The sequence below is a fragment of the Xiphias gladius genome, chromosome 15, assembly GCF_016859285.1.
Source record: "Xiphias gladius isolate SHS-SW01 ecotype Sanya breed wild chromosome 15, ASM1685928v1, whole genome shotgun sequence".
NCBI lineage: Eukaryota > Metazoa > Chordata > Actinopteri > Istiophoriformes > Xiphiidae > Xiphias > Xiphias gladius.
In genome coordinates this window covers 3,317,240-3,342,059 of record NC_053414.1, presented here as the reverse complement: position 1 = coordinate 3,342,059, position 24,820 = coordinate 3,317,240, and the positions used below count along the sequence as shown (strand labels likewise).

Sequence of the window (24,820 nt, the reverse complement as noted above, 5' to 3'; positions counted from 1 at the left end):
AGCATAAAGACCGGAAGCAGAAGAAAACTTTCTAGCCTTGTTCCATCAAAGTGTTGGAAAATGCAGCCATGATAAATACTTTTTGTCTGCAAAGCTCTTCCTACTATGATTCAGCTCATCGATTTTTCACCACACTCTTGTGGTAGGAATCGTGGCTCGTTGGTCTAGGGGTATGATTCTCGCTTTGGGTGCGAGAGGTCCCGGGTTCAAATCCCGGACGAGCCCTTGAAAGAAAACTGGCTGTCATCTGTGAGTCCTTAATGTTTAATGTTAAAACAGTGAAGCATAAAAGCAAAACAATGGAGAGTCTGTAGTGTTCCTACATCAATAAGGACAACTCTGCAGTGACACCAGGTGCTTGCAGAACCTTAAAATCCCTTAACCCACTGACTTGTTAATAAATGTGCTATAAATAACTAACCTATATTGGCCTATATTGGCTGTTTCCCATTTCAGTCGTAAAGTCTCTCCCTCAGTGGAGTGAAGGGTAACAGGCTGAATCTATGCCTGCTCATAAAAGATACAGTAGTTGTGTTGCAGCTGTTCTAAGTCCGTTGTATTTGGAAACCTGTTTCTACCCCGAGTCAGTTCGACAAAGTTTAACCAGACAGAAAACAAGGTTTACATGGCTCGTTGGTCTAGGGGTATGATTCTCGCTTCGGGTGTGAGAGGGTTCAAATCCCGGACGAGCCCAACATAAGCAACCTTTGCCAGCTTCAGCACTTTAAAGTCCGTTTAGTATTTACACAGTGTAGAAGAGCGCAAAAGACCTACTTCTACAGAGGACTCAAGAACCAGCTCCTTCTCCACAAATGAGGATTACTAGCACTGATAAATCCATCGCATATATTCTGCCTCTCAGATTCTGCTCAGGTCAGAACAACTTGTGTTTGTAAGTTCTGAAGTCGTCTGAAAATCAATTATAGAAACTCCAAAACCTGCAATAACTGTGTATTGGCCACTGGGGGCCGCAGTGAACACAACATTGACATCTCACCACCTTTAAGTTGATATGGTGAACTTTGGATCTTTCGTTTGGAACCGTGTTACTGGCCACCTGCTGAACTAAGTCCAATATTCACCCGGTTTTAGCTCTGTAGGATAACAGGCTGAATCTATGCCTGCTCATAAAAGATAGAGTAGTTGTGTTGCAGCTGTTCTAAGTCCGTTGTATTTGGAAACCTGTTTCTACCCCGAGTCAGTTCGACAAAGTTTAACCAGACAGAAAACAAGGTTTACATGGCTCGTTGGTCTAGGGGTATGATTCTCGCTTCGGGTGTGAGAGGTCCCGGGTTCAAATCCCGGATGAGCCCAACATAAGTAACCTTTGCCAGCTTCAGCACTTTAAAGTCCGTTTACTATTAACACAGTGAAGAAGAGCGCCAAAGACCTAGTTCTACAGAGGACTCAAGAACCAGCTCCTTCTCCACAAATGAGGATTACTAGCACTGATAAATCCATCGCATATATTCTGCCTCACAGATTCTACTCAGGTCAGAACAACTTGTGTTTGTAAGTTCTGAAGTCGTCTGAAAATCAATTATAGAAACTCCAAAACCTGCAATAACTGTGTATTGGCCACTGGGGGCCGCAGTGAACACAACATTGACATCTCACCACCTTTAAGTTGATATGGTGAACTTTGGATCTTTCGTTTGGAACCGTGTTACTGGCCACCTGCTGAACTAAGTCCAATATTCACTCGGTTTTAGCTCTGTTTTTGGTCTCTACCAACTCCTGAGGGAAATATCTGGCTTGGTTTTTGGCTTGACGATATTTCTTTAATTTTTGGTTTTTGAGAATCTTTAATGTTTCCTCTCTCAGTAAGGTCCTTCTTAAAACAGTGAATCAATGGATTTGAGCGCACTAGAATAAATTCAAACACTGCGACAATACTTGCAAAACCTTAAAAATGACTTCCCACAGTATCTTGTTAATATGCATCCTTTAAATAATTTAAGATACATCAGATTTTAACCTTTGTATGAGAAGTATATGATAGGTCCAAGAGCAGTTTAGCCTAGCTTAGCATAAAGACCGGAAGAAGAAAACTTTCTAGCCTTGTTCCATTAAAGTGTTGGAAAATGCAGCCATGATAAATACTTTTTGTCTGCAAAGCTCTTCCTACTATGATTCAGCTCATCGATTTTTCACCACACTCTTGTGGTAGGTATAAATATTTCGTTGGTCTAGGGGTATGATTCTCGCTTTGGGTGCGAGAGGTCCCGGGTTCAAATCCCGGACGAGCCCTTGAAAGAAAACTGGCTGTCATCTGTGAGTCCTTAATGTTTAATGTTAAAACAGTGAAGCATAAAAGCAAAACAATGGAGAGTCTGTAGTGTTCCTACATCAATAAGGACAACACTGCAGTGACACCAGGTGCTTGCAGAACCTTAAAATCCCTTAACCCACTGTCTTGTTAATAAATGTGCTATAAATAACTAACCTATATTGGCTGTTTCCCATTTCAGTCGTAAAGTCTCTCCCTCAGTGGAGTGAAGGGTAACAGGCTGAATCTATGCCTGCTCATAAAAGATACAGTAGTTGTGTTGCAGCTGTTCTAAGTCCGTTGTATTTGGAAACCTGTTTCTACCCCGAGTCAGTTCGACAAAGTTTAACCAGACAGAAAACAAGGTTTACATGGCTCGTTGGTCTAGGGGTATGATTCTCGCTTCGGGTGTGAGAGGGTTCAAATCCCGGACGAGCCCAACATAAGCAACCTTTGCCAGCTTCAGCACTTTAAAGTCCGTTTAGTATTTACACAGTGTAGAAGAGCGCCAAAGACCTAGTTCTACAGAGGACTCAAGAACCAGCTCCTTCTCCACAAATGAGGATTACTAGCACTGATAAATCCATCGCATATATTCTGCCTCACAGATTCTACTCAGGTCAGAACAACTTGTGTTTGTAAGTTCTGAAGTCGTCTGAAAATCAATTATAGAAACTCCAAAACCTGCAATAACTGTGTATTGGCCACTGGGGGCCGCAGTGAACACAACATTGACATCTCACCACCTTTAAGTTGATATGGTGAACTTTGGATCTTTCGTTTGGAACCGTGTTACTGGCCACCTGCTGAACTAAGTCCAATATTCACTCGGTTTTAGCTCTGTTGGTGTAGGGGTATGATTCTCGCTTCGGGTGTGAGAGGGTTCAAATCCCGGACGAGCCCAACATAAGTAACCTTTGCCAGCTTCAGCACTTTAAAGTCCGTTTAGTATTTACACAATGTAGAAGAGCGCAAAAGACCTACTTCTACAGAGGACTCAAGAACCAGCTCCTTCTCCACAAATGAGGATTACTAGCAATGATAAATCCATAGCATATATTCTGCCTCTCAGATTCTGCTCAGGTCAGAACAACTTGTGTTTGTAAGTTCTGAAGTCGTCTGAAAATCAAAGATAGTAACTCCAAAACCTGCATTAACTGTGTATTGGCCACTGGGGGCCGCAGTGAACACAACATTGACATCTCACCACCTTTAAGTTGATACGGTGAACTTTGGATCTTTCGTTTGGAACCTATCTGGCTTGGTTTTTGGCTAGGGGTATGATTCTCGCTTAGGGTGGAGAGAGGAGGTCAAATTCAAATCGGGAGCCCCTTGAAAAAAAAAAAATGCTGTCATCTGTGAGTCCTTAATGTTTAATGTTAAAAGCATAAAAGCAAAAAAGCAAAAGTCTGAGAGTCTGTACTGTTTTGGTCTCTACCAACTCCTGAGGGAAATATCTGGCTTGGTTTTTGGCTTGACGATATTTCTTTAATTTTTGGTTTTTGAGAATCTTTAATGTTTCCTCTCTCAGTAAGGTCCTTCTTAAAACAGTGAATCAATGGATTTGAGCGCACTAGAATAAATTCAAACACTGCGACAATACTTGCAAAACCTTAAAAATGACTTCCCACAGTATCTTGTTAATATGCATCCTTTAAATAATTTAAGATACATCAGATTTTAACCTTTGTATGAGAAGTATATGATAGGTCCAAGAGCAGTTTAGCCTAGCTTAGCATAAAGACCGGAAGCAGAAGAAAACTTTCTAGCCTTGTTCCATCAAAGTGTTGGAAAATGCAGCCATGATAAATACTTTTTGTCTGCAAAGCTGTTCCTACTATGATTCAGTTCATCCGTTTTCACCAGACTTCTTGTGGTAGGAATTGTGGCTCGTTGGTCTAGGGGTATGATTCTCGCTTAGGGTGCGAGAGGTCCGGTTCAAATCCCGGACGAGCCCTTGAAAGAAAAATGGCTGTCATCTGTGAGTCCTTAATGTTTAATGTTAAAACAGTGAAGAATAAAAGGAAAACAATGGAGAGTCTGTAGTGTTCCTACATCAATAAGGACAACACTGCAGTGACACCAGGTGCTTGCAGAACCTTATCCCACTTTCTTGTTAATAAATGTGCTATAAATAACTAACCTATATTGGCTGTTTCCCATTTCAGTCGTAAAGTCTCTCCCTCAGTGGAGTGAAGGGTAACAGGCTGAATCTATGCCTGCTCATAAAAGATACAGTAGTTGTGTTGCAGCTGTTCTAAGTCCGTTGTATTTGGAAACCTGTTTCTACCCCGAGTCAGTTCGACAAAGTTTAACCAGACAGAAAACAAGGTTTACATGGCTCGCTGGTCTAGGGGTATGATTCTCTTTTTGTGTGAGAGGGTTCAATCCCGGACGAGCCCAACATAAGCAACCTTTTGCCAGCTTCAGCACTTTAAAGTCGTTTTAGTATTTACACAGTGTAGAGAGAAAAGAGAGACCTACTTCTACAGGACTCAAGAACAGACTCCACTCTCTCTCCAAATGAGGGATTACTAGCTGATAATAATATATATCTGGGTCAGAACATCTTGTGTTTGTAAGTTCTGAAGTCATCTGAAAATCAATTATAGAAACTCCAAAACCTGCAATAACTGTGTATTGGCCACTGGGGGCCGCAGTGAACACAACATTGACATCTCACCACATTTAAGTTGATATGGTGAACTTTGGATCTTTCGTTTGGAACCGTGTTACTGGCCACCTGCTGAACTAAGTCCAATATTCACTCGGTTTTAGCTCTGTTTTGGTCTGAAATATCTGGCTTGGTTTTTGGCTTGACGATATTTCTTTAATTTTTGGTTTTGAGAATCTTTAATGTTTCCTCTCTCAGTAAGGTCCTTCTTAAAACAGTGAATCAATGGATTTGTAGAATAAATTCAAACACTATACTTGCAAAACCTTAAAAATGACTTCCCACAGTATCTTGTTAATATGCATCCTTTAAATAATTTAAGATACATCAGATTTTAACCTTTGTATGGGAAGTATATGATAGGTCCAAGAGCAGTTTAGCCTAGCTTAGCATAAAGACCGGAAGAAGAAAACTTTCTAGCCTTGTTCCATCAAAGTGTTGGAAAATGCAGCCATGATAAATACTTTTTGTCTGCAAAGCTGTTCCTACTATGATTCAGTTCATCGATTTTTCACCAGACTCTTGTGGTAGGAATCGTGGCTCGTTGGTCTAGGGGTATGATTCTCGCTTAGGGTGCGAGAGGTCCCGGGTTCAAATCCCGGATGAGCCCAACATAAGTAACCTTTGCCAGCTTCAGCACTTTAAAGTCCGTTTAGTATTTACACAGTGTAGAAGAGCGCAAAAGACCTACTTCTACAGAGGACTCAAGAACCAGCTCCTTCTCCACAAATGAGGATTACTAGCACTGATAAATCCATAGCATATATTCTGCCTCTCAGATTCTGCTCAGGTCAGAACAACTTGTGTTTGTAAGTTCTGAAGTCGTCTGAAAATCAATTATAGAAACTCCAAAACCTGCAATAACTGTGTATTGGCCACTGGGGGCCGCAGTGAACACAACATTGACATCTCACCACCTTTAAGTTGATATGGTGAACTTTGGATCTTTCGTTTGGAACCGTGTTACTGGCCACCTGCTGAACTAAGTCCAATATCATTTCAGTCGTAAAGTCTCTCCCTCAGTGGAGTGAAGGGTAACAGGCTGAATCTATGCCTGCTCATAAAAGATACAGTAGTTGTGTTGCAGCTGTTCTAAGTCCGTTGTATTTGGAAACCTGTTTCTACCCGAGTCAGTTCGACAAAGTTTAACCAGACAGAAAACAAGGTTTACATGGCTCGCAGGTCAGAACAACTTGTGTTTGTAAGTTCTGAAGTCATCTGAAAATCAATTATAGAAACTCCAAAACCTGCAATAACTGTGTATTGGCCACTGGGGGCAGTGAACACAACATTGACATCTCACCACCTTTAAGTTGATATGGTGAACTTTGGATCTTTCGTTTGGAACCGTGTTACTGGCCACCTGCTGAACTAAGTCCAATATTCACTCGGTTTTAGCTCTGTTTTTGGTCTCTACCAACTCCTGAGGGAAATATCTGGCTTGGTTTTTGGCTTGACGATATTTCTTTAATTTTTGGTTTTTGAGAATCTTTAATGTTTCCTCTCTCAGTAAGGTCCTTCTTAAAACAGTGAATCAATGGATTTGAGCGCACTAGAATAAATTCAAACACTGCGACATAATACTTGCAAAACCTTAAAAATGACTTCCCACAGTATCTTGTTAAATATGCATTTAAATATAATTTAAGACATCAGATTTTTAACTTTTGTATGAAAGTATATGATATGGTCCAAGAGCAGTAGCCCCTAGCTTAGCATAAAGACCGGAAGAAGAAAACTTTCTAGCCTTGTTCCATTAAAGTGTTGGAAAATGCAGCCATGATAAATACTTTTTGTCTGCAAAGCTCTTCCTACTATGATTCAGCTCATCGATTTTTCACCACACTCTTGTGGTAGGTATCGTGGCTCGTTGGTCTAGGGGTATGATTCTCGCTTTGGGTGCGAGAGGTCCCGGGTTCAAATCCCGGACGAGCCCTTGAAAGAAAACTGGCTGTCATCTGTCTGTTAGTCCTTAATGTCAAATGTTTAATGTTAAAACAGTGAAGCATAAAAGCAAAACAATGGAGAGTCTGTAGTGTTCCTACATCAATAAGGACAACACTGCAGTGACACCAGGTGCTTGCAGAACCTTAAAATCCCTTAACCCACTGTCTTGTTAATAAATGTGCTATAAATAACTAACCTATATTGGCTGTTTCCCATTTCAGTCGTAAAGTCTCTCCCTCAGTGGAGTGAAGGGTAACAGGCTGAATCTATGCCTGCTCATAAAAGATACAGTAGTTGTGTTGCAGCTGTTCTAAGTCCGTTGTATTTGGAAACCTGTTTCTACCCCGAGTCAGTTCGACAAAGTTTAACCAGACAGAAAACAAGGTTTACATGGCTCGTTGGTCTAGGGGTATGATTCTCGCTTCGGGTGTGAGAGGGTTCAAATCCCGGACGAGCCCAACATAAGCAACCTTTGCCAGCTTCAGCACTTTAAAGTCCGTTTAGTATTTACACAGTGTAGAAGAGCGCCAAAGACCTACTTCTACAGAGGACTCAAGAACCAGCTCCTTCTCCACAAATGAGGATTACTAGCACTGATAAATCCATAGCATATATTCTGCCTCTCAGATTCTGCTCAGGTCAGAACAACTTGTGTTTGTAAGTTCTGAAGTCGTCTGAAAATCAAAGATAGAAACTCCAAAACCTGCAATAACTGTGTATTGGCCACTGGGGGCCGCAGTGAACACAACATTGACATCTCACCACCTTTAAGTTGATATGGTGAACTTTGGATCTTTCGTTTGGAACCGTGTTACTGGCCACCTGCTGAACTAAGTCCAATATTCACCCGGTTTTAGCTCTGTAGGATAACAGGCTGAATCTATGCCTGCTCATAAAAGATAGAGTAGTTGTGTTGCAGCTGTTCTAAGTCCGTTGTATTTGGAAACCTGTTTCTACCCCGAGTCAGTTCGACAAGGTTTAACCAGACAGAAAACAAGGTTTACATGGCTCGTTGGTCTAGGGGTATGATTCTCGCTTCGGGTGTGAGAGGTCCCGGGTTCAAATCCCGGATGAGCCCAACATAAGTAACCTTTGCCAGCTTCAGCACTTTAAAGTCCGTTTACTATTAACACAGTGAAGAAGAGCGCCAAAGACCTAGTTCTACAGAGGACTCAAGAACCAGCTCCTTCTCCACAAATGAGGATTACTAGCACTGATAAATCCATCGCATATATTCTGCCTCACAGATTCTACTCAGGTCAGAACAACTTGTGTTTGTAAGTTCTGAAGTCGTCTGAAAATCAATTATAGAAACTCCAAAACCTGCAATAACTGTGTATTGGCCACTGGGGGCCGCAGTGAACACAACATTGACATCTCACCACCTTTAAGTTGATATGGTGAACTTTGGATCTTTCGTTTGGAACCGTGTTACTGGCCACCTGCTGAACTAAGTCCAATATTCACTCGGTTTTAGCTCTGTTTTTGGTCTCTACCAACTCCTGAGGGAAATATCTGGCTTGGTTTTTGGCTTGACGATATTTCTTTAATTTTTGGTTTTTGAGAATCTTTAATGTTTCCTCTCTCAGTAAGGTCCTTCTTAAAACAGTGAATCAATGGATTTGAGCGCACTAGAATAAATTCAAACACTGCGACAATACTTGCAAAACCTTAAAAATGACTTCCCACAGTATCTTGTTAATATGCATCCTTTAAATAATTTAACATACATCAGTAAGATACATCAGCTGTTTCCCAGATTTTAACCTTTGTATGGGAAGTATATGATAGGTCCAAGAGCAGTTTAGCCTAGCTTAGCATAAAGACCGGAAGCAGAAGAAAACTTTCTAGCCTTGTTCCATCAAAGTGTTGGAAAATGCAGCCATGATAAATACTTTTTGTCTGCAAAGCTGTTCCTACTATGATTCAGTTCATCGATTTTTCACCAGACTCTTGTGGTAGGAATCGTGGCTCGTTGGTCTAGGGGTATGATTCTCGCTTAGGGTGCGAGAGGTCCCGGGTTCAAATCCCGGATGAGCCCAACATAAGTAACCTTTGCCAGCTTCAGCACTTTAATGTCCGTTTACTATTAACACAGTGAAGAAGAGCGCCAAAGACCTAGTTCTACAGAGGACTCAAGAACCAGCTCCTTCTCTACCAATGAGGATTACTAGCACTGATAAATCCATCGCATATATTCTGCCTCACAGTTTCTACTCAGGTCAGAACAACTTGTGTTTGTAAGTTCTGAAGTCGTCTGAAAATCAATTATAGAAACTCCAAAACCTGCAATAACTGTGTATTGGCCACTGGGGGCCGCAGTGAACACAACATTGACATCTCACCACCTTTAAGTTGATATGGTGAACTTTGGATCTTTCGTTTGGAACCGTGTTACTGGCCATCTGCTGAACTAAGTCCAGTATGGGGTATGATTCTTGCTTTGGGTGCAAGAGGTCCCGGGTTCAAATCCTGGACGAGCCCTTGAAAGAAAACTGGCTGTCATCTGTGAGTCCTTAATGTTTAATGTTAAAACAGTGAAGCATAAAAGCAAAACAATGGAGAGTCTGTACTGTTCCTACATCAATAAGGACAACACTGCAGTGACAGCAGGTGCTTGCAGAACCTTAAAATCCCTTAACCCACTGTCTTGTTAATAAATGTGCTATAAATAACTAACCTATATTGGCTGTTTCCCATTTCAGTCGTAAAGTCTCTCCCTCAGTGGAGTGAAGGGTAACAGGCTGAATCTATGCCTGCTCATAAAAGATACAGTAGTTGTGTTGCAGCTGTTCTAAGTCCGTTGTATTTGGAAACCTGTTTCTACCCCGAGTCAGTTCGACAAAGTTTAACCAGACAGAAAACAAGGTTTACATGGTCAGAACATCTTGTGTTTGTAAGTTCTGAAGTCATCTGAAAATCAATTATAGAAACTCCAAAACCTGCAATAACTGTGTATTGGCCACTGGGGGCCGCAGTGAACACAACATTGACATCTCACCACCTTTAAGTTGATATGGTGAACTTTGGATCTTTCGTTTGGAACCGTGTTACTGGCCACCTGCTGAACTAAGTCCAATATTCACTCGGTTTTAGCTCTGTTTTTGGTCTCTACCAACTCCTGAGGGAAATATCTGGCTTGGTTTTTGGCTTGACGATATTTCTTTAATTTTTGGTTTTTGAGAATCTTTAATGTTTCCTCTCTCAGTAAGGTCCTTCTTAAAACAGTGAATCAATGGATTTGAGCGCACTAGAATAAATTCAAACACTGCGACAATACTTGCAAAACCTTAAAAATGACTTCCCACAGTATCTTGTTAATATGCATCCTTTAAATAATTTAAGATACATCAGATTTTAACCTTTGTATGGGAAGTATATGATAGGTCCAAGAGCAGTTTAGCCTAGCTTAGCATAAAGACCGGAAGCAGAAGAAAACTTTCTAGCCTTGTTCCATCAAAGTGTTGGAAAATGCAGCCATGATAAATACTTTTTGTCTGCAAAGCTGTTCCTACTATGATTCAGTTCATCCGTTTTTCACCAGACTTCCTGTGGTAGGAATTGTGGCTCGTTGGTCTAGGGGTATGATTCTCGCTTAGGGTGCGAGAGGTCCCGGGTTCAAATCCCGGACGAGCCCTTGAAAGAACACTGGTTGTCATCTGTGAGTCCTTAATGTTTAATGTTAAAACAGTGAAGCATAAAAGCAAAACAATGGAGAGTCTGTACTGTTCCTACATCAATAAGGACAACACTGCAGTGACACCACATGCTTGCAGAACCTTAAAATCCCTTAACCCACTGTCTTGTTAATAAATGTGCTATAAATAACTAACCTATATTGGCTGTTTCCCATTTCAGTCGTAAAGTCTCTCCCTCAGTGGAGTGAAGGGTAACAGGCTGAATCTATGCCTGCTCATAAAAGATACAGTAGTTGTGTTGCAGCTGTTCTAAGTCCGTTGTATTTGGAAACCTGTTTCTACCCCGAGTCAGTTCGACAAAGTTTAACCAGACACAAAACAAGGTTTACATGGCTCGTTGGTCTAGGGGTATGATTCTCTCGCTTGGTGTGTGAGAGGGTCATCCCGGACAGCCAGCCCAACATACCTTGCCAGCTTCAGCACACTTTAAAAAAGTTTAGTATTTACATTGTGTAGAAAGAGAGAGAAAAGACCTACTTCTACAAGAGACTCCAAGAACCAGCTCCTTCTCCAAATGATAGGATTACTAGCACTGATAAATCCATATAGCATATATTCTCTCTCTCATTCTACAGGTCAGAACATCTTGTGTTTGTAAGTTCTGAAGTCATCTGAAAATCAATTATAGAAACTCCAAAACCTGCAATAACTGTGTATTGGCCACTGGGGGCCGCAGTGAACACAACATTGACATCTCACCACCTTTAAGTTGATATGGTGAACTTTGGATCTTTCGTTTGGAACCGTGTTACTGGCCACCTGCTGAACTAAGTCCAATATTCACTCGGTTTTAGCTCTGTTTTTGGTCTCTACCAACTCCTGAGGGAAATATCTGGCTTGGTTTTTGGCTTGACGATATTTCTTTAATTTTTGGTTTTTGAGAATCTTTAATGTTTCCTCTCTCAGTAAGGTCCTTCTTAAAACAGTGAATCAATGGATTTGAGCGCACTAGAATAAATTCAAACACTGCGACAATACTTGCAAAACCTTAAAAATGACTTCCCACAGTATCTTGTTAATATGCATCCTTTAAATAATTTAAGATACATCAGATTTTAACCTTTGTATGAGAAGTATATGATAGGTCCAAGAGCAGTTTAGCCTAGCTTAGCATAAGAGCATAAAGACGGAAGCAGAAGAAAACTTTCTAGCCTTGTTCCATCAAAGTGTTGGAAAAAGCAGCCATGATAAATACTTTTGTCTGCAAAGCTGTTCCTACTATGATTCAGTTCATCCGTTTTTCACCAGACTCTTGTGGTAGGAATCGTGGCTCGTTGGTCTAGGGGTATGATTCTCGCTTTGGGTGCGAGAGGTCCCGGGTTCAAATCCCGGACGAGCCCTTGAAAGAAAACTGGCTGTCATCTGTCTGTTAGTCCTTAATGTCAAATGTTTAATGTTAAAACAGTGAAGCATAAAAGGACACACAACAATGGAGAGTCTGTAGTGTTCCTACATCAATAAGGACCACACTACAGTGACACCAGGTGCTTGCAGAACCTTAAAATCCCTTAACCCACTGTCTTGTTAATAAATTTGCTATAAATAACTAACCTATATTGGCTGTTTCCCATTTCAGTCGTAAAGTCTCTCCCTCAGTGGAGTGAAGGGTAACAGGCTGAATCTATGCCTGCTCATAAAAGATACAGTAGTTGTGTTGCAGCTGTTCTAAGTCCGTTGTATTTGGAAACCTGTTTCTACCCCGAGTCAGTTCGACAAAGTTTAACCAGACAGAAAACAAGGTTTACATGGCTCGTTGGTCTAGGGGTATGATTCTCGCTTCGGGTGTGAGAGGGTTCAAATCCCGGACGAGCCCAACATAAGCAACCTTTGCCAGCTTCAGCACTTTAAAGTCCGTTTAGTATTTACACAGTGTAGAAGAGCGCAAAAGACCTACTTCTACAGAGGACTCAAGAACCAGCTCCTTCTCCACAAATGAGGATTACTAGCACTGATAAATCCATAGCATATATTCTGCCTCTCAGATTCTGCTCAGGTCAGAACAACTTGTGTTTGTAAGTTCTGAAGTCGTCTGAAAATCAATTATAGAAACTCCAAAACCTGCAATAACTGTGTATTGGCCACTGGGGGCCGCAGTGAACACAACATTGACATCTCACCACCTTTAAGTTGATATGGTGAACTTTGGATCTTTCGTTTGGAACCGTGTTACTGGCCACCTGCTGAACTAAGTCCAATATTCACCCGGTTTTAGCTCTGTAGGATAACAGGCTGAATCTATGCCTGCTCATAAAAGATAGAGTAGTTGTGTTGCAGCTGTTCTAAGTCCGTTGTATTTGGAAACCTGTTTCTACCCCGAGTCAGTTCGACAAAGTTTAACCAGACAGAAAACAAGGTTTACATGGCTCGTTGGTCTAGGGGTATGATTCTCGCTTCGGGTGTGAGAGGTCCCGGGTTCAAATCCCGGATGAGCCCAACATAAGTAACCTTTGCCAGCTTCAGCACTTTAAAGTCCGTTTACTATTAACACAGTGAAGAAGAGCGCCAAAGACCTAGTTCTACAGAGGACTCAAGAACCAGCTCCTTCTCCACAAATGAGGATTACTAGCACTGATAAATCCATCGCATATATTCTGCCTCACAGATTCTACTCAGGTCAGAACAACTTGTGTTTGTAAGTTCTGAAGTCGTCTGAAAATCAATTATAGAAACTCCAAAACCTGCAATAACTGTGTATTGGCCACTGGGGGCCGCAGTGAACACAACATTGACATCTCACCACCTTTAAGTTGATATGGTGAACTTTGGATCTTTCGTTTGGAACCGTGTTACTGGCCACCTGCTGAACTAAGTCCAATATTCACTCGGTTTTAGCTCTGTTTTTGGTCTCTACCAACTCCTGAGGGAAATATCTGGCTTGGTTTTTGGCTTGACGATATTTCTTTAATTTTTGGTTTTTGAGAATCTTTAATGTTTCCTCTCTCAGTAAGGTCCTTCTTAAAACAGTGAATCAATGGATTTGAGCGCACTAGAATAAATTCAAACACTGCGACAATACTTGCAAAACCTTAAAAATGACTTCCCACAGTATCTTGTTAATATGCATCCTTTAAATAATTTAAGATACATCAGATTTTAACCTTTGTATGAGAAGTATATGATAGGTCCAAGAGCAGTTTAGCCTAGCTTAGCATAAAGACCGGAAGCAGAAGAAAACTTTCTAGCCTTGTTCCATCAAAGTGTTGGAAAATGCAGCCATGATAAATACTTTTTGTCTGCAAAGCTGTTCCTACTATGATTCAGCTCATCGATTTTTCACCACACTCTTGTGGTAGGAATCGTGGCTCGTTGGTCTAGGGGTATGATTCTCGCTTAGGGTGCGAGAGGTCCCGGGTTCAAATCCCGGACGAGCCCTTGAAAGAAAACTGGCTGTCATCTGTGAGTCCTTAATGTTTAATGTTAAAACAGTGAAGCATAAAAGCAAAACAATGGAGAGTCTGTAGTGTTCCTACATCAATAAGGACAACACTGCAGTGACACCAGGTGCTTGCAGAACCTTAAAATCCCTTAACCCACTGTCTTGTTAATAAATGTGCTATAAATAACTAACCTATATTGGCTGTTTCCCATTTCAGTCGTAAAGTCTCTCCCTCAGTGGAGTGAAGGGTAACAGGCTGAATCTATGCCTGCTCATAAAAGATAGAGTAGTTGTGTTGCAGCTGTTCTAAGTCCGTTGTATTTGGAAACCTGTTTCTACCCCGAGTCAGTTCGACAAAGTTTAACCAGACAGAAAACAAGGTTTACATGGCTCGTTGGTCTAGGGGTATGATTCTCGCTTCGGGTGTGAGAGGGTTCAAATCCCGGACGAGCCCAACATAAGCAACCTTTGCCAGCTTCAGCACTTTAAAGTCCGTTTAGTATTTACACAGTGTAGAAGAGCGCAAAAGACCTACTTCTACAGAGGACTCAAGAACCAGCTCCTTCTCCACAAATGAGGATTACTAGCACTGATAAATCCATAGCATATATTCTGCCTCTCAGATTCTGCTCAGGTCAGAACAACTTGTGTTTGTAAGTTCTGAAGTCGTCTGAAAATCAATTATAGAAACTCCAAAACCTGCAATAACTGTGTATTGGCCACTGGGGGCCGCAGTGAACACAACATTGACATCTCACCACCTTTAAGTTGATATGGTGAACTTTGGATCTTTCGTTTGGAACCGTGTTACTGGCCACCTGCTGAACTAAGTCCAATATTCACTCGGTTTTAGCTCTGTTTTTGGTCTCTACCAACTCCTGAGGGAAATATCTGGCTTTGTTTTGCGATATTTCAACAGTGAATCAATGGATTTGTAGAATAAATTCAAACACAGTATCTTGTTAATATGCATCCTTTAAATAATTTAAGATACATCAGATTTTAACCTTTGTATGAGAAGTATAAGAACAACTTCACCACCTTTAAGTTGATATGGTGAACTTTGGATCTTTCGTTTGGAACCGTGTTACTGGCCATCTGCTGAACTAAGTCTATGGGGTATGATTCGCTTAGGGTGCAAGAGGTCCCGGGTTCAAATCCTGGACGAGCCCTTGAAAGAAAACTGGCTGTCATCTGTGAGTCCTTAATGTTTAATGTTAAAACAGTGAAGCATAAAAGCAAAACAATGGAGAGTCTGTACTGTTCCTACATCAATAAGGACAACACTGCAGTGACAGCAGGTGCTTGCAGAACCTTAAAATCCCTTAACCCACTGTCTTGTTAATAAATGTGCTATAAATAACTAACCTATATTGGCTGTTTCCCATTTCAGTCGTAAAGTCTCTCCCTCAGTGGAGTGAAGGGTAACAGGCTGAATCTATGCCTGCTCATAAAAGATACAGTAGTTGTGTTGCAGCTGTTCTAAGTCCGTTGTATTTGGAAACCTGTTTCTACCCCGAGTCAGTTCGACAAAGTTTAACCAGACAGAAAACAAGGTTTACATGGTCAGAACATCTTGTGTTTGTAAGTTCTGAAGTCATCTGAAAATCAATTATAGAAACTCCAAAACCTGCAATAACTGTGTATTGGCCACTGGGGGCCGCAGTGAACACAACATTGACATCTCACCACCTTTAAGTTGATATGGTGAACTTTGGATCTTTCGTTTGGAACCGTGTTACTGGCCACCTGCTGAACTAAGTCCAATATTCACTCGGTTTTAGCTCTGTTTTTGGTCTCTACCAACTCCTGAGGGAAATATCTGGCTTGGTTTTTGGCTTGACGATATTTCTTTAATTTTTGGTTTTTGAGAATCTTTAATGTTTCCTCTCTCAGTAAGGTCCTTCTTAAAACAGTGAATCAATGGATTTGAGCGCACTAGAATAAATTCAAACACTGCGACAATACTTGCAAAACCTTAAAAATGACTTCCCACAGTATCTTGTTAATATGCATCCTTTAAATAATTTAAGATACATCAGATTTTAACCTTTGTATGGGAAGTATATGATAGGTCCAAGAGCAGTTTAGCCTAGCTTAGCATAAAGACCGGAAGCAGAAGAAAACTTTCTAGCCTTGTTCCATCAAAGTGTTGGAAAAAGCAGCCATGATGAATGCTTTTTATTTGCAAAGCTGTTCCTACTATGATTCAGTTCATCCGTTTTTCACCAGACTCTTGTGGTAGGAATTGTGGCTCGTTGGTCTAGGGGTATGATTCTCGCTTAGGGTGCGAGAGGTCCCGGGTTCAAATCCCGGACGAGCCCTTGAAAGAAAACTGGCTGTCATCTGTGAGTCCTTAATGTTTAATGTTAAAACAGTGAAGCATAAAAGCAAAACAATGGAGAGTCTGTAGTGTTCCTACATCAATAAGGACAACACTGCAGTGACACCAGGTGCTTGCAGAACCTTAAAATCCCTTAACCCACTGTCTTGTTAATAAATGTGCTATAAATAACTAACCTATATTGGCTGTTTCCCATTTCAGTCGTAAAGTCTCTCCCTCAGTGGAGTGAAGGGTAACAGGCTGAATCTATGCCTGCTCATAAAAGATACAGTAGTTGTGTTGCAGCTGTTCTAAGTCCGTTGTATTTGGAAACCTGTTTCTACCCCGAGTCAGTTCGACAAAGTTTAACCAGACACAAAACAAGGTTTACATGGTCAGAACATCTTGTGTTTGTAAGTTCTGAAGTCATCTGAAAATCAATTATAGAAACTCCAAAACCTGCAATAACTGTGTATTGGCCACTGGGGGCCGCAGTGAACACAACATTGACATCTCACCACATTTAAGTTGATATGGTGAACTTTGGATCTTTCGTTTGGAACCGTGTTACTGGCCACCTGCTGAACTAAGTCCAATATTCACTCGGTTTTAGCTCTGTTTTTGGTCTCCACCAACTCCTGAGGGAAATATCTGGCTTGGTTTTTGGCTTGACGATATTTCTTTAATTTTTGGTTTTTGAGAATCTTTAATGTTTCCTCTCTCAGTAAGGTCCTTCTTAAAACAGTGAATCAATGGATTTGAGCGCACTAGAATAAATTCAAACACTGCGACAATACTTGCAAAACCTTAAAAATGACTTCCCACAGTATCTTGTTAATATGCATCCTTTAAATAATTTAAGATACATCAGATTTTAACCTTTGTATGGGAAGTATATGATAGGTCCAAGAGCAGTTTAGCCTAGCTTAGCATAAAGAGCATAAAGACCGGAAGCAGAAGAAAACTTTCTAGCCTTGTTCCATCAAAGTGTTGGAAAAAGCAGCCATGATGAATGCTTTTTATTTGCAAAGCTGTTCCTACTATGATTCAGTTCATCCGTTTTTCACCAGACTCTTGTGGTAGGAATTGTGGCTCGTTGGTCTAGGGGTATGATTCTCGCTTTGGGTGCGAGAGGTCCCGGGTTCAAATCCCGGACGAGCCCTTGAAAGAAAAATGGCTGTCATCTGTCTGTTAGTCCTTAATGTCAAATGTTTAATGTTAAAACAGTGAAGCATAAAAGCAAAACAATGGAGAGTCTGTAGTGTTCCTACATCAATAAGGACAACACTGCAGTGACACCAGGTGCTTGCAGAACCTTAAAATCCCTTAACCCACTGTCTTGTTAATAAATGTGCTATAAATAACTAACCTATATTGGCTGTTTCCCATTTCAGTCGTAAAGTCTCTCCCTCAGTGGAGTGAAGGGTAACAGGCTGAATCTATGCCTGCTCATAAAAGATACAGTAGTTGTGTTGCAGCTGTTCTAAGTCCGTTGTATTTGGAAACCTGTTTCTACCCCAAGTCAGTTCGACAAAGTTTGACCAGACAGAAAACAAGGTTTACATGGCTCGTTGGTCTAGGGGTATGATTCTCGCTTCGGGTGTGAGAGGGTTCAAATCCCGGACGAGCCCAACATAAGCAACCTTTGCCAGCTTCAGCACTTTAAAGTCCGTTTACTATTAACACAGTGAAGAAGAGCGCCAAAGACCTAGTTCTACAGAGGACTCAAGAACCAGCTCCTTCTCCACAAATGAGGATTACTAGCACTGATAAATCCATAGCATATATTCTGCCTCACAGATTCTACTCAGGTCAGAACAACTTGTGTTTGTAAGTTCTGAAGTCATCTGAAAATCAATTATAGAAACTCCAAAACCTGCAATAACCGTGTATTGGCCACTGGGGGCCGCAGTGAACACAACATTGACATCTCACCACCTTTAAGTTGATATGGTGAACTTTGGATCTTTCGTTTGGAACCGTGTTACTGGCCACCTGCTGAACTAAGTCCAATATTCACTCGGTTTTAGCTCTGTTTTTGGTCTCTACCAACTCCTGAGGGAAATATCTGGCTTGGTTTTTGGCTTGACGATATTTCTTTAATTTTTGGTTTTTGAGAATCTTTAATGTTTCCTCTCTCAGTAAGGTCCTTCTTAAAACAGTGAATCAAAGGATTTGAGCGCACTAGAATAAATTCAAACACTGCGACAATACTTGCAAAACCTTAAAAATGACTTCCCGCAGTATCTTGTTAATATGCATCCTTTAAATAATTTAACATACATCAGTAAGATACATCAGCTGTTTCCCAGATTTTAACCTTTGTATAGGAAGTATATGATAGGTCCAAGAGCAGTTTAGCCTAGCTTAGCATAAAGACCGGAAGCAGAAGAAAACTTTCTAGCCTTGTTCCATCAAAGTGTTGGAAAATGGAGCCATGATAAATTCCTTTCTTCTGCAAAGCTGTTCCTACTATGATTCAGTTCATCCGTTTTTCACCAGACTCTTGTGGTAGGAATCGTGGCTCGTTGGTCTAGGGGTATGATTCTCGCTTTGGGTGCGAGAGGTCCTGGGTTCAAATCCCGGACGAGCCTTGAAAGAAAACTGGCTGTCATCTGTGAGTCCTTAATGTTTAATGTTAAAACAGTGAAGCATAAAAGCAAAACAATGGAGAGTCTGTACTGTTCCTACATCAATAAGGACAACACTGCAGTGACAGCAGGTGCTTGCAGAACCTTAAAATCCCTTAACCCACTGTCTTGTTAATAAATGTGCTATAAATAACTAACCTATATTGGCTGTTTCCCACTCCTCAGTGGAGTGAAGGGTAACAGGCTGAATTTATACCTGCTCATAAAAGATACAGTAGTTGTGTTGCAGCTGTTCTAAGTCTGTTGTATTTGGAAACCTGTTTCTACCCCGAGTCAGTTCGACAAAGTTTAACCAGACAGAAAACAAGGTTTACATGGTCAGAACATCTTGTGTTTGTAAGTTCTGAAGTCATCTGAAAATCAATTATAGAAACTCCAAAACCTGCAATAACTGTGTATTGGCCACTGGGGGCCGCAGTGAACACAACATTGACATCTCACCACCTTTAGGTTGATATGGTGAACTTTGGATCTTTCGTTTGGAACCGTGTTACTGGCCACCTGCTGAACTAAGTCCAATATTCACTCGGTTTTAGCTCTGTTTTTGGTCTCCACCAACTCCTGAGGGAAATATCTGGCTTGGTTTTTGGCTTGACGATATTTCTTTAATTTTTGGTTTTTGAGAATCTTTAATGTTTCCTCTCTCAGTAAGGTCCTTCTTAAAACAGTGAATCAATGGATTTGAGCGCACTAGAATAAATTTAAACACTGCGACAATACTTGCAAAACCTTAAGAATGACTTCCCACAGTATCTTGTTAATATGCATCCTTTAAATAATTTAAGATACATCAGCTGTTTCCCAGATTTTAACCTTTGTATGGGAAGTATATGATGGGTGTGAGAAGAGAAGAGCAGTTTAGCCTAGCTTAGCATAAAGACCGGAAGCAGAAGAAAACTTCTATCCTTGTTCCATCAAAGTGTTGGAAAAAGCAGCCATGATAAATGCTTTTTATTTGCAAAGCTGTTTGTACTATGATTCATTTCAGCTGTTTTTCACCAGACTTTTGTGGTAGGAATCTAGGCTCGTTGGTCTAGGGGTATGATTCTTTGGGTGCGAGAGGTCAGGGGTTCAAATCCCAGACGAGCCCTTGACAAAAACATCACGTTTTTCTTTGTGTGACTTTTAAATGTTTCTTCTCTCAACAAAGTTCTTGTTAAAACAGTTAATCTAATCAATCCACCACCTGAGGGAAACATCAGGCTCTTTAGCTGCTAAATGCTCCACTATGTCCACCAGCTGGTCTCTGACTGGGTTTGTCTGCTGTTTGCTGCTGAGCAGATAGTGGACAGTGGGTTTCTACAGCTTTTTCTCTGAAAACATCTGCCCTAAATCACTGTATTAAATAATGTGACAGATTTGGTAGGAGGACAATCCGGGGCCAATTTATTGCACCGACTCAGCCTGTGGGTTTTGGCTCATTGGTCTAGGGGTATGATTCTGGCTTTGGGTGTGAGAGGTCGGGGGTTCATATCCCGGACAAACCCTTAATGAAAAACATCTCCTTGGTCTGTGTGGGAGTCTTTAACGTCACGTCACGTCCTTAACATGAATCATCCATCTGCCGAAAATGATGCTGTGAGGCTGAATCAGAACAGTAAAGTCGTGGTCTGTGGTCACATGAACAATGAGCTGAAACTCTCTGTAAAGGCGAGTGGAGCTGCCGATTCGGCTGATAATACGTATAAAGTGATAATAACATGCTGTGATTTTCTCAAACTCCTGTACGGTGTTTTACAGTGTATCAGTGCTGTGGCTGGTTGCTGGGTCATATTAAACCTGTTAAATTCATATCAGCCCCGGCTCACGCGGCACTGATGGGGATTAAGCTAACGTCTTCTCATCCAATGGGACACCACTGAGACTGTTGGCATTTAGTCTGTTTTCACAGTTCATCTGCATGCAGGCCTCCCCCGGCCTGCATGTGCCTGACCGACTGCCTCTCCATTCGACCCTAATTAATTGCAACGCTCCAGTGAAAAGGCAGCTCATAATCTGCAGAACAATGGCCGACAAATAGAGCAGGGAGCTCGTTCACGCTGCCGGCAGCCCTCAGCGGTTCGCTGCCAGCTGCAGCAGCACTCGGCTTTTCACCCATCAACTCTTCTTATGAAGTGTTGAAGGGTTCACACTGCTATCAGTCTGCATTGTTTCCCTGCCCTCTTCCCAAAGAAAACAGTCACTAAAGTCTCATTTGTTGCCAGTTCTCCATGGCGGGCGTGGCATTCGATGGAGCCCTTATGTGTCGATAAAGGGATTATGAGGGCTTAATTGAGTGTGCTAATTGACGGGACAGTGAATGGGGCTGAATGAAGCTGAGGGGCAGATGTGGTGTGAAACCCCTGGCTCTTTCTAAAGAATACAAATCAGCGGCAGAGGGATCTATTCTCTGCTCTGTATAACACTCAATTATCCCTTTCACACTGCGAGCAGGGGGCCGAGCGAACAGATGGTTTCCACACTGAGCGCTGCGCGGAGGCCGTCACTGCCTCTCCGGGCACCTTTTCTTCAACTCCGATTCACCGTGGAGCGATGGGCTTTTTATTGGCTATTCATGACGCGCAGGATCTCAGTGGGAACAATGGCCGACTAGTGCGGCCATGAATCGGAATGAGAGCGGAGGTCTGGGTTTGGTCCAGGGGAGGCGTCCGTTGGGCTTTAAACGCTGAGGAGAAAGGAGAAAGAAAACCGTGGAGGGTGTGTTCACCTGGGGAGGAGGAGGAGGAGGCGAAGAGTCGGCACACCGTCTGTCGATGGCCATTTCAAGTCAAGAACAATATGCTTCTTCTCAAACACCCCCAGTGATAAAACCCATCCTGTGTGAGGGGCCACGTTTTCTCCGGAGAGATAGAAGTTCAGGATAAAGTTTGTCTTTGTGTTTTGGTCCGATCCAGAGATGTTGTTTTTTAATGTCTTGTAGAAGTTTTCATCAATCATGAGTTTGGAAAAACATTCCCTCACTATTTTAAAGGTGCAGCGTTGAACGACACCTCCCATAATTCCCTCCTGCAGCCTTGTGAGCTGCCGTTATCAGCCCTTGTTGAAAAAAAACCTCCTTTTTATGTTGACAGAGTGGTGGCAAGAGGGCTGGCGAGGAAGCGATGGATGACTGCGAGTCTGACCGCCGTCTTCTCCTCAAACAAACTGCAGAACTTTTTATCTCTGGACGTCGTGGCATCATTTTTAGTGTTGTGATACACAGCGAGTGCAGGTGTTTGTGTTAATTACTTATTACTAGACGAGTCCTTCGTTTCCACCTTGTAGGGGTATCGTATTATATGCTGAAAGGTCTTAGGTATCGAAGCCCAGATTGGACAAAATTGAAATGAAACTGTTTTGTCAAATTGAAGTTTATTTCAAGTTTTTTGCTCACGATTTATGACAAAAGTCCAGTTTGCGTGTTTAGCTTTCACAGTGTCTGGGAATTTGAAAATAAACAGTTCACGTTCAATTTCAACATGATCTGGGGCGACATTTTTCAAACATGGATTTGGTTCTGTCATACATGATGCACACAAAATAGAAAATACAACTTAACTTTTATTCAATTATTTTGTTTTTAAAAGTTGTAGCACTAAACTAAAAAACATCAATATTTCAAATATTTTTCATCTGTCACTAAAACATGCAGTTGTGACAGAAGTAATTTAATTTACAAGAGTCACTCTTTGTTATAACAAAAGTTATTACCAGAAAATATTTCTCTAAGAATGAACTTCCACCCAAATCGAGGTTCTAAGGACAGAGAGAAGCGAGTGCTGTACAGATTTCAAAGCCCTTTGAGGGAACTTTACGATTTGTGATTTCAAACTGCTTGAACTCTAAATGTTCTATCATGTTTTTCTCATTTATGTCGTATTAAGTTCGATTAAAATCAAAAACCCAAGTGTGAAATTTAAACCTGACTCTTCATGCCCCGTAGGATTCTTGGGAGTTTTGAAAAGTGGAAAAACCTGTTGAGTAGCTGTGAGGGACTCTGTTGTTTCATTGTCTTTAATTGTGCTTTTTATCTGTGTACTTTGGTGTAGTTATGTATTTTCATCAATGTAAATCAGAAACATCAAATCGGTTAAATTATATAAGAAGCTCTAGAGTGCTAGAGTCACCACCTAAAAGATGTCACACACACACACACACACACACACACACACACACACACACACACACACACACACACACCAACCATTCATTTAAAGCAGCAACACTGAAGAGTCTTTTGTAACTTTTATAACAGCAACAACACAAAAGAGAAAGTGGAGGTTGATGGAAGGGTTGGGGGGTGTTTTCGGGCGGTGAATGGAGTGTATTACCTCATGAATATAAGGCCCTCTATTACTGCCCCCCCTCCGCCAAGTGCGGGCCCTCACCGTGTCCTCTATTGTCCTGCTGTGGGGAGGCGAGCAGCTCTGATGGGATCAATGCCACCTGTCAGAGAGCAGAGAAAACGGGATTTAGCCGGCGTGGAGGAAAGTATGTAGCACTGTGTTCTCGTTATGCTCCGCTAATTGACTTTTGGAGAGACATCAGGGGGATGAGGGAGAAACAGAGAAAGAAAGAAAGAAAGAAAGAAAGAACGAAAGAAAGCCATGGTCTGCACACACAACAGGCTGCGAAGCTGAGGAAACTTGTTGCAGGTAAAATCTGCCGGTTTGGACTGATTTCCTGCAGGGTCGTGTAGTTTAATGTCATTTGTCCACATGTGAGCTTCATCGTTTCAAGTTACCTGTTTCTTTTTCACATTACCTGTTCTAGTTTACCTATTTTTATAGAGAAACAACCAGGGCCCATAATTATCAAGTTGCCAAGAGTAAAATTTTGGACTTAAGTGAAAGATAGAAAGTAAAACCTTTTACTTTATAAATCGATTTTAAGCTATTTCCGACTTCTTTTGATTTAAAAAGTCTTTTAAATGTGAACGAGCTGCAGAACTCCGTTGAGCTGGTCAAGACTAGATTAGACGGAGTATTAGGGCCATTTTAGGTACAGAGTCAGGAGAGGGGGATAATATTCTGAGAAAAAAAAACTCAAAAATTAAAAATTTACAAGAAACAAACTTGAATGTTCTCTGAAATTAAAGTCACAAATTTACGAGAAAACAAATTTGGAAACACTGTGGGTTTTTTCGTCAAGGAACCACATCGCTTCACTTTGCGAGGTTGGATCAACCTCATCGCGCCACAGACGCTGCCGGTAAACAGGGAATGTCACACGCTCACGCTAGTGAGCAGGTACAACAGCATGGAACATGGCTGCATCAGGTCAGTTTACCCACCGTGGATTTAAGGAAGCAGGGACTTTATGTTTCATTTAATGAGTGAAAGCAGCGGCATCTGGGATGAGATGAGGCCAATCCAGCCTTGCAAAGTGAAGCGATGTGGTTCCTTGACGGAAAAAAAAGAAAAAAAAAAAAGAAAATACATTTCCTTCAAGAAAACTGCAGGTTTAAACCCATTAAACAGGTTCAAGTGTCTCAGAATATCATTTCTTTCCATTTGATGTATCGTACGCCAGGTACGCTTTAAGTTGAAGCACCGAAAGGAGTTGAAGTGTCATTTGAAGAGTAACCACTGAAAGGAGTTGAAATGTCTCTACGGGGAAAACAGTTAAAATGTCAGTTAAAGAGTGAAAACTGAAGAGTCAGTGGATGTAAAAAAAGAAAAAAGCATCTGAAGTTTCACTGTAAACAGCGGAAGCGTCAGTTGAAGCTTAAGAGCTCGTAACACAGCAGAGTTTTCACTGGACTTTTGCATCAAGGGTACTGATCTGACTTTAACCATTTTAAAAAGTATAAACTGAAAGAAACAGAAATGGAACACGTAAGGCCACGTGTCTACGCTGCAAAGCTTTGCCATCACAGTTGTCACTGTGGGTTTGTTTGACAT

The 24,820-nt window shown here is 41.4% G+C and overlaps 13 non-coding genes across 13 annotated transcripts; all 13 read left to right on the top strand.

Moving 5' to 3' along the window:
- Window positions 1-153: 153 nt before the first annotated feature.
- Window positions 154-225, top strand: trnap-ugg. Its single transcript has one exon. It is a non-coding gene; the product is annotated as a tRNA-Pro (tRNA).
- A 1,016-nt stretch (window positions 226-1,241) lies between these two features.
- On the top strand, window positions 1,242-1,313 carry trnap-cgg. The gene has a single exon. It is a non-coding gene; the product is annotated as a tRNA-Pro (tRNA).
- Window positions 1,314-5,481: 4,168 nt separating this feature from the next.
- On the top strand, window positions 5,482-5,553 carry trnap-agg. The gene has a single exon. It is a non-coding gene; the product is annotated as a tRNA-Pro (tRNA).
- A 1,254-nt stretch (window positions 5,554-6,807) lies between these two features.
- On the top strand, window positions 6,808-6,879 carry trnap-ugg. The gene has a single exon. It is a non-coding gene; the product is annotated as a tRNA-Pro (tRNA).
- Window positions 6,880-7,896: 1,017 nt separating this feature from the next.
- Window positions 7,897-7,968, top strand: trnap-cgg. Its single transcript has one exon. It is a non-coding gene; the product is annotated as a tRNA-Pro (tRNA).
- An 891-nt stretch (window positions 7,969-8,859) lies between these two features.
- Window positions 8,860-8,931, top strand: trnap-agg. The gene has a single exon. It is a non-coding gene; the product is annotated as a tRNA-Pro (tRNA).
- Window positions 8,932-10,455: 1,524 nt separating this feature from the next.
- trnap-agg lies at window positions 10,456-10,527 on the top strand. The gene has a single exon. It is a non-coding gene; the product is annotated as a tRNA-Pro (tRNA).
- A 1,329-nt stretch (window positions 10,528-11,856) lies between these two features.
- Window positions 11,857-11,928, top strand: trnap-ugg. Its single transcript has one exon. It is a non-coding gene; the product is annotated as a tRNA-Pro (tRNA).
- A 1,021-nt stretch (window positions 11,929-12,949) lies between these two features.
- Window positions 12,950-13,021, top strand: trnap-cgg. The gene has a single exon. It is a non-coding gene; the product is annotated as a tRNA-Pro (tRNA).
- Window positions 13,022-13,888: 867 nt separating this feature from the next.
- On the top strand, window positions 13,889-13,960 carry trnap-agg. Its single transcript has one exon. It is a non-coding gene; the product is annotated as a tRNA-Pro (tRNA).
- Window positions 13,961-16,216: 2,256 nt separating this feature from the next.
- trnap-agg lies at window positions 16,217-16,288 on the top strand. Its single transcript has one exon. It is a non-coding gene; the product is annotated as a tRNA-Pro (tRNA).
- Window positions 16,289-17,377: 1,089 nt separating this feature from the next.
- Window positions 17,378-17,449, top strand: trnap-ugg. Its single transcript has one exon. It is a non-coding gene; the product is annotated as a tRNA-Pro (tRNA).
- A 1,360-nt stretch (window positions 17,450-18,809) lies between these two features.
- trnap-ugg lies at window positions 18,810-18,881 on the top strand. The gene has a single exon. It is a non-coding gene; the product is annotated as a tRNA-Pro (tRNA).
- Window positions 18,882-24,820: the final 5,939 nt, after the last annotated feature.